The 13,805-nt window shown below is 30.6% G+C and overlaps 1 protein-coding gene and 1 long non-coding RNA gene across 4 annotated transcripts in view; one reads left to right on the forward strand and one right to left on the reverse strand.

Moving 5' to 3' along the window:
- The window catches only part of LOC116777282 (potassium voltage-gated channel protein Shaker), a 123,420-nt gene that overhangs the window by 70,614 nt on the left and 39,001 nt on the right, over positions 1 to 13,805 (forward strand). The window lies entirely within an intron of this gene.
- Positions 7,164 to 8,512, reverse strand: LOC133319901 (uncharacterized). The gene is made up of 2 exons (XR_009753361.1): positions 8,010 to 8,512; positions 7,164 to 7,438 (listed from the first exon to the last, which is right to left on the reverse strand). It is a non-coding gene; the product is annotated as an uncharacterized LOC133319901 (long non-coding RNA).

Below are 13,805 nucleotides of genomic sequence, written 5' to 3' on the forward strand. Positions count from 1 at the left end.
TTATAGGTATTAAAGAGGTTTATAACCCAAAATACGTAACAATGGGATAACTCCGGCCGGAATAAACATATAACAGTGCCCAAGGCTGAATCCGTTTCAAATTATCTACAAACCTGCTCTTACCTGGGATTACATGAAAGACATAAATTATACCTTTGAAGCTTTTAAATGTTTAGGTAATATTATAATATAAAATATAAATACGATGAACTAAATGGGTTTTTCTTATAGAGAAGAAAAAGCTCTTATCGCCGTTCGCTCCAAGATTCCAATTAAGTACATCACACAACATATAAACGTGATAACAATCACACAATATATAAATTTAAAACAAAAATTATGTAACAAATTTAATAAGAAAAAGCTATGTTGCATTGTCATATAAAAACAAGCAGGCACATATTGCGAGAGCACTTTATAGCGCTTTGCATACCTACGTCACATGTGAATGGTGAGCGTTTATGTTCACTATCGGTCTAGCTTTAAACGTAGCAGTTTGATATTAAATAACTTTGATTTTATTATAAAATTACACTAAACAAGAACATCTGAGAGGACAGCTTGATGAAAACAATCGTTTGCTTAATAAAAACCGCCGTAGTTTGAGGTGAACGAGAAAGTTTAGAGGTGAAACTTTAAACTGTTGTTTTCTATGAACCCGAAAGTTTGGCTGAGTTTAAAAGTTGGTACAGCATATGTTGAGAGGCACTTCGATGTATTGATTGAAAATATATATATATATAATAACAAAGTTTTATTGAAAAAGTACTCCACTACTCTGGTGACAATAACCAAAATTAGTTTTTACTGTATTTATTTAGAATTCCCATATATACATCTCATTAAGTTAAACCAGAATAACAGTTATTTAACAATTTGGGTGTGGTGTACACACTGAAACATAAAAATACTAAAAATGAAAGTAGTACATGGGATGAAAAATGTCTTCATATACCGACCGTACTACGAAATCTGTATACCGTTTTCATTTACACTGAACTTTTTTTTGGAGGCATTCGTAACTCATAAAACCGACCTATACAATAAGTTCATTTCTCTAATACAGTTTTCTGTGCAAACAATATTAATTGCTCAATACACACCAATGCTATGGTTTTATCTGAATCACAGTATAGTGGAGACGTAACATGAAAATGCATAAAATTTTAATGTTTTTAAGTACTACCAGTTTTGTATTTACACGAGAAATTGGTAGTTGCGGTCCGTGATAATCCAATCGAACGATCAACACACCTGAAATATTGAAATGTAGTGTTAATTTAATGTACTTATATATTATTCAATGGAACTCGTGAATATCAAAGTCATTAAGTCAATTGCCTTGCGCATGTTGGTCTTTTTTTATTCGCTTTTATTCATCTATATAAAAACACTACATGATTTTTATATAAGCTAATTAGAACGTAAGGAATAATCGACTTGGATGTGCACAAAATATGTTACGTGAAAAAGAATTGTGATAAATATATGTTTCTTTTGCAGTAGAATTGTCTGTAGGCACTGGTATTTCTATATAATCCAACTCATATAAGAGCTCTTTGGTGGTGACCAGCAATGACCACTGGGTGAACCTGCTCGTTTCCGTCCATTAATTATAAAAAGATGGTAGCGATTAAATCAACCGACTTTTCAAAAGCGCATATTATCTTACACTAAAATCAATATGTTTTTATAAAAAGAAGGTTTCTAAGCTATCAATCAAAAACAATCTTACATTATCAGATTTAAAGTTACCCATGATAAAAAAACATAGACATTAAAATGCAACCTACCAAGTTATTAATTTGTTTACCCACGTTATATTCTTCTAAATATTCTAGTAATTTTTTAAGCCGTTTAAAGGATAAGTGTTTCAAAACTATTATCTTGTTTGAATATTTCCATGCCACACTCACTGTTATAACTAAGTAAATTCGTATTTTATATGAACATATTGTTTTTACCTCTCTATTAACAAAATCAAATTTCTTATTTGTGTCAATAGAATATAGTTTAATACTATTCGTGTTTTTTTACTTCATTTTTACAGTTAGTTTGTTTATTCAAATGGCGTGTCACAGACTGAACTGTCTCATTCATTTAGAATGAGTTGTGTTTCTGTTCGACTCACGAAGTATTACGTAAGGACAGCGTTTAAAAACAATACTATCTGACATATTGATTGACACAATTTATTAAAATTGCTTCACTTAATTATAACCTTACTTCAGTTACATAGTTAAATAAAATAGTTGACACTATTTCATTTGAACCAACCTAAATAATATTCTACGTAATATCTCTGTTTAGTACGCATTACGCCTGTAGAATTCATATTATAAAATTGAGAAAATTAAGGCAAAAAGAAAAAGGTATCATGGATACAGCAAGCACATTTATAAATACATAAATATTCTTAACAATGTAAATCGATTCTGATATTAAACATATTGATTCAAATGATAATAACTTCGGACTAAATCGCCGAAATGTTTGTTTAACGAAACGTTATGCTGATGAGCACTGTGTCAAATCTAACACCAAAACTAAGAATTTATAGCCTTGCTAAATGTTAACTTATAGAGTGCGCTTAGCACAAGTTTTGATAATCACACTATACTACATACGAAGCGTTAGGAGTTTCTCTTTCAATAACCTACGTTGATATTATAATGATTTACGAATGACTGTTAAATGCTAATTGGCCGTAAGTAGTGTGGAAATCTGGACTTAGGGTGATTACATTTTTTCTGATATGTTTTATATTTATAACATAACATATGTATATATGTGTATGTTGAACTAAGTTCTCGCTATGATTCCATTAGTTTGGTCCAGATAGAACATTATCTTACATTCCAAAAGACTTTTCTTTTATCTTTCTTATTTTAAAATACAAAGGCTACTTACTCCATTTGAATATCGCTCTTCAAAATAATACTATAAAGTAAGTATTTTTTCCTTAAGTAATTGCATTGTCATCCGATATTCAACGTTTTATAAGGTTTAATCTGCAATTTATTTTACTTTACTCAACTATGAGCTCTGCGGAGTCAATTTCACTCTTCATATATTCCGCAGCCTTTTCTCTTATTCTTTTTTCAGATACTTTATTATCTTTATATATAACACCTCTTTTCGAACAAAATATATTTTTTTTTAATTATCGAACAAGGTTATTTTTTAAACTAAAATGTGAAATTTAAAGATTATATCAGTTTTACATAATGCAACCATTTATGTTGAAGGCATTACAATGTCATTTAGATTTGTGATAGAAGCCATAGATTAAATTAAATGACGACATATTTACATTATTATACATATTTAGACTTATAATTAGATTATTGCGATTGAACTATTTTTAGAATGCAAGTGTTATTTTTTAATAAAATTTCGCGATGAATTAGGAAATTGAACATCGATAATAATCATACCTTTTAAAAATCAAGACGTTGCCCAAAACCATTCAGTCTAAGAATGGAATCAAATTTTCAAATATTCACGGAAAGACAAATTATCTCGAACGTGACAGATAAATTACAACGCCACGCCGTATTCTAGAGTTCTAATTAAATTCAAGACACGTTTAGGATTTCAGTAGGGTAATTTAATAAATTTGTGTATTGATATTATATTTAATGCTTATCGTTTTACTTCAAAGTCATATTAAGGATATTTGTTATATTTTGAGATATATTAATTTTTCATACTAAACCTTTACCGCCATCTAGCGGCAGTCATCTAAACTATTATGCCGGTTTACTGTTACATTGAGATACTAGCGCCAAGCAAATGCACCACTCCAATAATAGGAAAACTGTTGTTATCGCGCAGTATAACAAAATATAAAGATGTCCTTCTAGATACTAAAATATGAGCACTCAATAATAACAAATCAGTTTAAAATATTGTCACGAGGTGGCGCTGCTATGAGAACTGCATCACGACTGCAACAGATGGCGCTACTAACTTAACAAATCTAGAGAATTGTAAAACGACAGCAAAGGTTACGCCTAAAGTTTTCTCATTTAATGTTATAATTAAATACAATATTTTATTAAACACAACATCAACCTGGAAATGTATTTAAATTAAAATAAAAAAAACATTTCTCAAAGTTCCGTTGAATTATATTCCTCATAAAAACTAAATTACATTATAATGTCTCATTGTGACAATGAAGACGTCCTCATGTGCTTTTAATTTATCTAAATAAAAAGCATTTGTATTTATGTCATGTAGGACTTGCACACTAGACCGAAAACAAAGGCTTGTAGACTCTGAAAGCGTACTTTTATATATGTTAAATGTACATATGTTTCTTTGTTACATACATTGTGATATACATATATGTATATGTACATGAATCGTTGTGAATGCAGTATATCAAGTACTTTAAGCTCATGAATTTGGATATCGTAGATCCGTTATTATTCTCCGAATCTTTATGTTTCAATATATCTTAATATAAATGTAGATAATATGATAATATAAAAGAAATAAAGGTCTTTTGTATAAAAAAAATACGTATTTCCAAAGAAAAAACATTGAACAATACTAATAAAATCGAAATTATATATATGTCAAGAGCAATTATGTTTCGCTTCCGCTCGATAAACACGTTATGTAGAGCGGATAAACAAAATGAAAAGTTCTATTTAATTATAAATAACCTATAAAATATATTTCATAATAAAAAAGGGTTAATATTTATTGTATACAACCATCCATTACCGGCTTCGCTTGTGTACATGTGATAAGGGACTACTTGGAAAAAAAATTACTGTTTTTCTCAGTGCGTTATTTTCAATTACTTTTTCGACATTTTATATATATATAATCAAATTGTGTCACTAATCTAAAATCAACTGTAAGTTGTTTGTAGTATTGCATTTATAAAGCGTCTTAAATTATTAATTATTGCTACGCTTTATTCAGAATAGAGTCGGCGGTAATGATGCTACGGATTACGTAGCCGGCGTAGCCTTCGTAGACAAATGCTACGTAACTCTAAAGGCCGTTTAGAATGAAATGTCTATAATATATTTATTTTATTATATGTCGCTAAAAAAACATTTATTTATAATAGAGCAGTTGAATTTCAGTATATTAAAAAAAAAAAACAAATGTGATAAGGTATATGTGACTGTCATTTCTTCTAAAATAGAATCAGTCTTAATCAGCATATTTATTGTGTATACTATACGATATTTTTAATGTATTATTTTTATAAAATCCCGCCCGACGTCATGCTCATGACGTCACGTTGTGTGCTATGAAAACAGTCTTCGGATGGATCGCAGGCACCGCACTGCGAAAAATTTTAAACGCTCCGTGCATTATTTATAAGCATTGTATGTTTGGTTCCGTACAGTTTTGATTGATGTTCGGTAATTTAACATTGAAATGCATGTTCTTAATATAAAAATTGTTGTATTAAATTTAATTAAAATAAATTTATCATAGTGTATTAAAAAATAATGCTCTCAATATATGTTTTGGCGGTAGAAAATGTAAAGGAGGTATTCAGAGGGGGATCCCCCCGTTGAATTACAGCAGTGCGACGCCGATTGAAGTAGACGGCACGACGCCTAAGCCTCTTTGTAGGTCACCATCATGGGAGCGCTTCCCATTACCATCACCAGCCTCTTTAAAGCCACCGTTGATCGTTGGGCTTAACACAAATATACATCCCTCATATATTACAATCATTTAGAAGAATAATATTAAAATACAACAAAATTTATAGACAGAAGAAGCCTTGGAGTTAGCGTCGTTTATTTTTAGACAAACCAAGCGTTAATCTTATACACGCTAACAGAGCACCTCCGTCGCTTACATAATAAAGTGTCTTACATTAGACTACCAGTATCGAGTGTTGTTACCCAGTTTAAAATCGACGACTACTGATATTTTACCCCAGAAATATTTGCAGTAGCAATTTCTCTTTGTAATAACAGATAAGTTCTTTACCTTACAACTGATGTTGAGATATCTTTTGGAAGTTTTAGTTCAATGTCTTATTCAGTCTATTGATCCCTTTAAATTGTTGTTGGAGCGATTAAATACTATTATACATATAATTTGTTTCAAAATTTGGTTTATATGTTTGCTTCCACTAATATCTTTGAAGACTGGACCGATTTTCACGAAACTTTCACTGTTAGATAACTGATATACTATAATAAGCTACTTTATTTCAGTAATATTATATATTTTTATAAAGATAATTAATAAAAAAATATTAAAACATAATCAGTCATAAAAAGAGAACCAATGAGATATAATAATAAATAAATGTTAATATAAACAAACGCTATTATACTAAATTGCTTAAATCATAATCACAGGGAGCTAAACCTATAAGACGTTGAATGACATTATGCTGCAGCTTCCCTATTAGCAGTGTGATGAGGCGAACGAGATTATCCTGCAATTAATTGCCCATCCCTCGAGCCGTTAGCCATGTTAGTCGACCAATTCGCTCGTGTCAACTTACAGATAATCACATCACATGTTTCTTATTCACAATCACTAACGTTTTCATAATTATGTATTATACTTTAATGTATCGAAACCACGAAATGAATACAGCCTTTATATTTATATTGTTTTAGGTTTTGGCGCGGTTAGTTTGGTATTTTTTAAACGAGTATGCTATTTGATTATCTCCTATTCTCTTTCAGCTATTTTTTATTTATGTACATATATATACAAAATTTCAAAACTACCGATACTCTTTTTTGGATTATAAGTTTATTTGTTCCTCGTGAAATGTAAGGTTTAGGAATATTTCTATGTAAATAGTGAACTATGCATTTGAAGAAAACCTTGTCCTTGGCCATAAATACAGCTGACCAGAAGGCAGTGTTGTCATCTTTTTGTTACAACAAGAATAGCGACACTCGACCCTCTTACAACCACAGATAAATTCTTTTTAATTTCACTTTTGCCTCGTTTTATATGAAAAGATACGGCGACAAATTCATTCATAAAAATCAGCGGCGAACTATGAACGATGAGATAGTGAAAGTTGAATTTATCGAACTTAAGCGTTTATGTTATCTGTCGACGGAAAATAGTTGTACACAAAGAAAATCACTTCACAGACTCGAAAGTTTATCATCCGATATATATAGAAGGTTCAGCGACAAACAAACTGTCAGATAAATTAAATTTATTATTCAGAAATGATAAACGAATTAATGACATGAAGTAAAACAGTGAAACACTTAAATATTTTACGTTATGATTACAAATTGTCACACTCATTTTACTACGTACTTTTGATCTCTAATTCAGCTGTCCGAAAATCCGGGGCAGAGTCCCAGTTTTTTCTTTTCCCGGGATATATAGGCCACGACCCCCTTCCCCGCCGCTTAGTGACGTCACGCCGCATCGCTTGTCCGCACTGCAATAGAGCCAGCGCCACATTCTTAAAATTAAAACAAAACATTACAAGACAGTGCTGATGAGTGAATATGTATATCAATTGACAAAATAAATTAAAGTTCTTCAAACAAAAAACAATTTAATACATATTATACTGGAATGAAATGTATTTTGCATAAACAACGTTGACGGACCGTTTAATTAACATTCCCCAACATATTTTTTTTATGGAAATTTGTAATGGTTCACTGAAACGATAATAGGTCTCCGCAAAAACGCTTCAAACAACGGTTAATTTAATCTTTCAACTGTAAGCGAAAAGAAAGCACAAAAAAAAAACACTACTGAAGCGGCGCTTTGCTCATGTAAAACAAAATAAAAGATGCATTCAGCTCAAAGAGCCAGCTAGTTGTCTTAATACCAGCTTCCCGTCAAAGCTCTTTTCATATCACTATAACTACAACCTATTCTTGAACACAAAGATATGCTGTCGATGTTGCGTTTATAGTAATATACATTACACCACGTAAAAAAAATTGAATGTGTATTTATTTTAGAAAATTATATCTTTATTAATTATAATTTTCTTAGAAAATTGTGCAATTATAATATACCTGGTCGAAATTTGGGTGAAGCGACCCTCACGACGACTTGCTTGGGCCCGATCGATAGCCCCCAAATATCATCTGTCTCTTTCATTCCAACACGTGTAAGGATCTCTACTAACGCTATACAGTATATAAATTCCAGTTAAACAAAATTTTATTTGTATACCCGCTATGTTATGTTTATATATATAATAATTGATAGATTGAAAAAAAAACTATGTCCTACATTATACCGAAGCGTATACAACACTGTTACGAATGTATTCCACTTATTATAGTGTTATGTATGAACCAATGTAAGAAATAATTATTTTAATTTACAGTCAAAATGTTTGTTCTTTATTACATAATTTTATGTCCAGTTCAGGGTTGTCACAAATTGTAATGATAAACCACATACTGTCGCTTCACTGTAGCGGTGTTCAGCATGTGACTGTTGTATAACGTGTCCAATTAGGATACAAAGTAAACGATGCTGTTCATTGCTATTAATCATCACGTTACATCCATTGACATTACACAATAGTACTGAATGATATTGAAAAGCGACCTAATTTGTCTAGAACACGCTCCAATTCGTAACTGACCGTGCAGATTTTAATGTCCATATACAGAACTGATTTAAATAGTTTATTTGCTACTAAAATTCTGAGATCGAATATTCGATTTGTTTATTTCACTTTAATATATTACTTATAGGAAAATAATTATAAAATTAAACTCAAGGATCAAGTAAATGACGTCACTTTATCATTAGATAGTTGACATGACAACAACGGGGGTAATTGGATCTTATTTAATGCGAGGGCATTAAGTGTATGCATGCATGGTTCAATTATAAAATAAACTAAATCACATTAATAACTATACGACATATATAAGATAATAAGAAAATTATATAAGTACTTATTACTTAAAATTTGTACAATGTTATGTACGGATACATTCATCCTTGCACTTTTTTTAGTTCTGTCTTCATCGTAATAGTATATTTATAAATGCGTACTTCACTTTATTAAAAAAAAAAGAATTAGATTGTTATTAAAATCTCGGAAACAGATCGATGGTTGTTATTAGAATAGTTTGTCCAGATAAAAAACGCTTCTCCTTTTATTAGGAATAACGTCCGTGGCGTCGTGAGAGTTCTGGAATGACCGATAGTTTTATATAGCAAAACAAATCCTTACACATTATATTTCTGGACGAAAGAGAATAGTTAGTTTGAATTAAACATTCATATCACGAATCCAAAACTCATGAATGAACATCCGTATAAATGAAATGAAAATTCATAACACGTTACATTTGTATATGTCGCTCTTGACCGGGCATTTGTAAACAAATCTAATATTACCAAGTCGGTCAATGCTTATTATTATTGATCGTAAGTGAACTTTATCTCACATGGTGCGTCATTACAGAACGTGAAATCCTCCACATTAATATATTTATAATAATAACAAAACAATGTTAATACGAAAGAAGATAACAATATAAGATTCGTATTGAAAATAGGTTTCAAATTTCTGTTTTGTTCGACATTGTATTATGGAATATTTTTTTTGTCTTTTTATAAGTGCACACTTAGACATATATTTGTTGACATACTTAGCTTTATAAGTTCTTGGTGACACAAAGAAAGTTTTAATACACGAAGTAAATGTGATATTTTTTATCCGAGGATCAAATTATATTTAATTTGTAGGTACTTCACAAACTGAGTATGAATATGCACAAGGATCATGAAGAATTTACTATTTATAAAATCTTTGTGTAAAAATACTCATTTCTATATTAAGATTTTTCTACATTTATTTATAATATAAAAAAAATGTTTGTTAATTGTTAAGAAAGCTAGAATATTTGGAATGCAGGGTATAACGTACGTAATCTAGCCATCTAAGTATGTATAAGGACGTGCAAGGAGTATTGAGTTGATCGTAAAATAAAAAAAATATATCACGTTGAGCGGACGGATGCTATTTTATATTATAATGATGTTAAATTATAATAACGCTTTACAAACAAAAAACTGCAACGATAAATATAACCCACATCCCCACCTTGAATGATATCTAAGGGAGTAGTAATCAATTTAGAAATAGGACTCCATCGAATTTCAATTAATAATAATATTAATTTGATTTAAAACTTAATACTATTACTGTTAGAATTTTATACACAGTCGCAACATCATCAATAACTTCTAATGCTGATTTGAAATAGATCCAAATACGGGGCATTCCATGCGATCTTCTAAAGCATTACCTTGGACTTAATAACCTCGTTTATGAGCTGGTTACAGGTAGTGAATTAAACAATACAGTAAATATTTCGTTATACAGCGTAATAAGTTGTCTTTTTGGTAAAAAACGTTTAAAATAATAAATTTTGACGATATTTAAGGAGAAAATCCTTCATGCTATTATTAACAAATTTAATAATTTAAAAATCCAACGAATTTTAAAGATATATATAAAAAATTGTAACCAAACAAATTATCATTACAGTTAAATACTGCCTTTAAAAGTAACATTAAAACTTTCTTCACTTCAAGATCAAAATAATATACTCTATATTAAAAATACAAGAAAATGATTGGTATTATGATAAAACAAAATAATTTTTTTTAATAATTATGGAAACGTTTTCACTTAACCAGAAAATAATTCAAACAAATTCACATAAGCGAAACATATATATGAACCTTTCCATACATAATTTCCATCATCAGCCATCTTGAATTCACAGTCACTGGACCGTGTCAGAAGTGGTGCGATATAATCATACTCGTATTATAAAAACCTAAAATATTGTTTAGTGATAGTTAAATCGCAAATAATATTTAAACTGTATGCTGGCGGTAAGAGAATTGCTTGAAGCGAAATCTTTACAGTCTCAGTTCAAGGTCCAAATATCCTGAATATTTTATTATAAAATCGATTAATGGAAAACTGTAGACGTACAGCTGATTTGTCCTCGTCTCGTTAAGTCAATTAAGCTACGTCTATCGAGTTCAGCGAGAACACGGTAGCAAAAGATGTTTCGCGACAACTATTCGTCGTTCTTGTAAAATATTTTACATTTTCTAACAATATTTACGTTTATTTCTTTTGAAAGGAAAACGAAATTCACTATTCTATGTTTCTGTCATTCTGAAATTATTCTGTTTATATGGTTGGAATATTTCTCTCGGGTGTTGTGTATAACTTTCGATTGGGTATAAAAGCTTCACGCTTTATATATTGTTTATCGCTGATCCGACTGCCGTATGCACTTGCACGATTATTCTCCGAAAGTATCAATGACGGAAACTTCAAAACATTACCTAGAATGTCTTTCGATACCGCGGATGTAAATTGGCTACGATTCTTGTATATTTGGCTATGTTTATATACATATATATATAAATTACTTAACTAAAAGTTATAAAGTATTCGTAAAGTTGTAATCGCTGCAAAAATTTTTTCTGAAATTTTATACATATGTTTGTAAATAATATGAGCTTTGATTCTAAGAGAATATTGTCTTCCAATCATGCATTTTCTCTCAAAAACTAGCCTAGCTTTGATATAATGAAGCTAATTATTACGTCTGCTCTTCCACAAAATATATGATGATATTGTTGAAAGGGAATAAATCCTTAAATGTCTTAACAATAATAAATTGCATGAGCTGTAAGAACAGTTGAGTGATTCTGAAGATTAATTTCATGATATTCAAATATCACTAGTAACTTACAAATCATATTTATGTGAACGTTACATTATATATAAAAAAAATAGTCCTTTCTGGAAAATTACATTCAAAATATATCATTTTTGTTGCTTTGTTATTAGGTTGGGGAACAAGAAATCCATTATTTTTACATGAACTTTAAGACTTTATTATAGAGCTTACGGTTCCTTGGGAAACCCACATCCCCAAAGACCATGCCATCAAGGTCAATAAATATTACGAGCTCACAAACGAACTTACTCGAAATAGGTTCGTCGTGGCTTTGTACGAGGTAGAAGTGGGAGCGAGAGGTGTAACGGCAAAATCCCTCTGCAACCTGCTAAAAAGACTTGGGCCTATCCAGAACTAATATCAATTCATTCTTGGAACGTACTTCGAAGATAGCCCAAGTAGGTTCTTTTCAAATGTGGTTAGGTAGAGAAAGGAGCTTGGACGGTGGAGGTGAGCGTTTAACGCGCGTTTAGATAGGGGCCCCTTAAACTTACACCTGGGTCGCAAGTCCCAGTAAAAGCTCCACTGTAGAAGCTCCTCTCCCTGCAACGCGATGGACCCGGCACCCACACGGTGAATCCATAGAATGCTAATGAGGTTTCATCTCTCATGCTTCGCATAGTCCGATTTGTTTCAAATGCAACGTTTTGTTGTATAGTTTATTGCCATTTCAAAGCTAACCTAACAATGCCTCTCTCATAAAAGTCCTTATTTTTATGTGCAAAAAACTCTAGTAGCTATATTTAACAATTTTCCCTAAGTGAAAATTTCTTTTCAAAAACAAATTTGCAACGCAATGAAAGGATGGTAATCTCTTGGTGCTAAGTCCGAACTGTTTAACTGAATCATTGAAACTTCACAACCAAAGTTTCAGATGTGTCACTGTATACGTGTGTGACCTAGCTTTGTCCTAATGGAACATGACACCTCTCGTGTAGGCTAATTCTAGACGCTTCGGGGTATTCATTATATATACGGTCCAGTCGTTTACAGCTGACATCAGAATTTAATGTTTGGCCTTATGGAAACAGCTCATAATAAATAAGTCCTTTTCCGGCTCCACCAAATGCAGAGCAAAACCTTAAATAAAAGTAATAATTTTTGTCATAGATATCATCTAATATGGAGAAATAAATAAACTTTATATTAATTAATTAATTTTAATAGTATTCCGATTATTTATATTTTCATTTGCACGCGACTTAATTCGCTTAGCAATGGAAAATATTTAATAAGGAAGCTGGCGAAAGCAATCATTTTTCCAAGGTTTTTACAATCCTTAGATAAGTCGTAGCGTGATGCTACATAGCCTGTAGATTTCGTGAAAAAACAGGATAACTGATATAGAAAGATTTTTCTCATAGCAACGCTGATCAACTTCTTAATATTAATGTAGAGTAATATATAATATGTAAAATAGGGGCCTCTTTTTTTCTGTTAGAATTCTTTGGTCAGTTTGCAATTTTTCGCCTGATAATATTTTTTTAAATAGGTTCTAATAATTTGTATGCAATTTAATAATCTAATTCTTTTATGACATAATTGTATACTTTATATAAATTAATAGTTTATTAGTTAATTTGTATCTAATTTCAATAAAAAAACAGTATGAAAATTCTTTATTTACATAGTGCTTTTTAATAATTAAATATATCATAATTATTCAACTTTCTCCGCCATTTCTCTACTTCGTGACGTCACATATTTTGTGTCAACCACGCTGTCAGGTCAAGACCTAGGTCAAAACCAGTTAAAACGTTTATGTGGTCTTAATAGATACAAAGGTCTAAATATACTGGTATGTTGTACATTATTTTAAGTAGATTTAGTTCGTATATTACTTATTTAGGCCTTATTGACTGTAATGCATACATATTTGCTATATATTTAAGTTCTTATTTTAAAAACAAATTTAGAAACAATTTTTTTTAATCTACACTTTTTGAAAGTAAATAAAAATTTAGACATTAAGGAGTCTTTATTTTGAAGTCATAATTTATGAGATTTAAATTGCTGTATAGCCACACCTATCTGTTACCTTGAAAACATGCCATATTTCTCATAGTTAGCCGC

Source organism: Danaus plexippus, chromosome Z, assembly GCF_018135715.1.
Source record: "Danaus plexippus chromosome Z, MEX_DaPlex, whole genome shotgun sequence".
NCBI classification, from domain to species: domain Eukaryota; kingdom Metazoa; phylum Arthropoda; class Insecta; order Lepidoptera; family Nymphalidae; genus Danaus; species Danaus plexippus.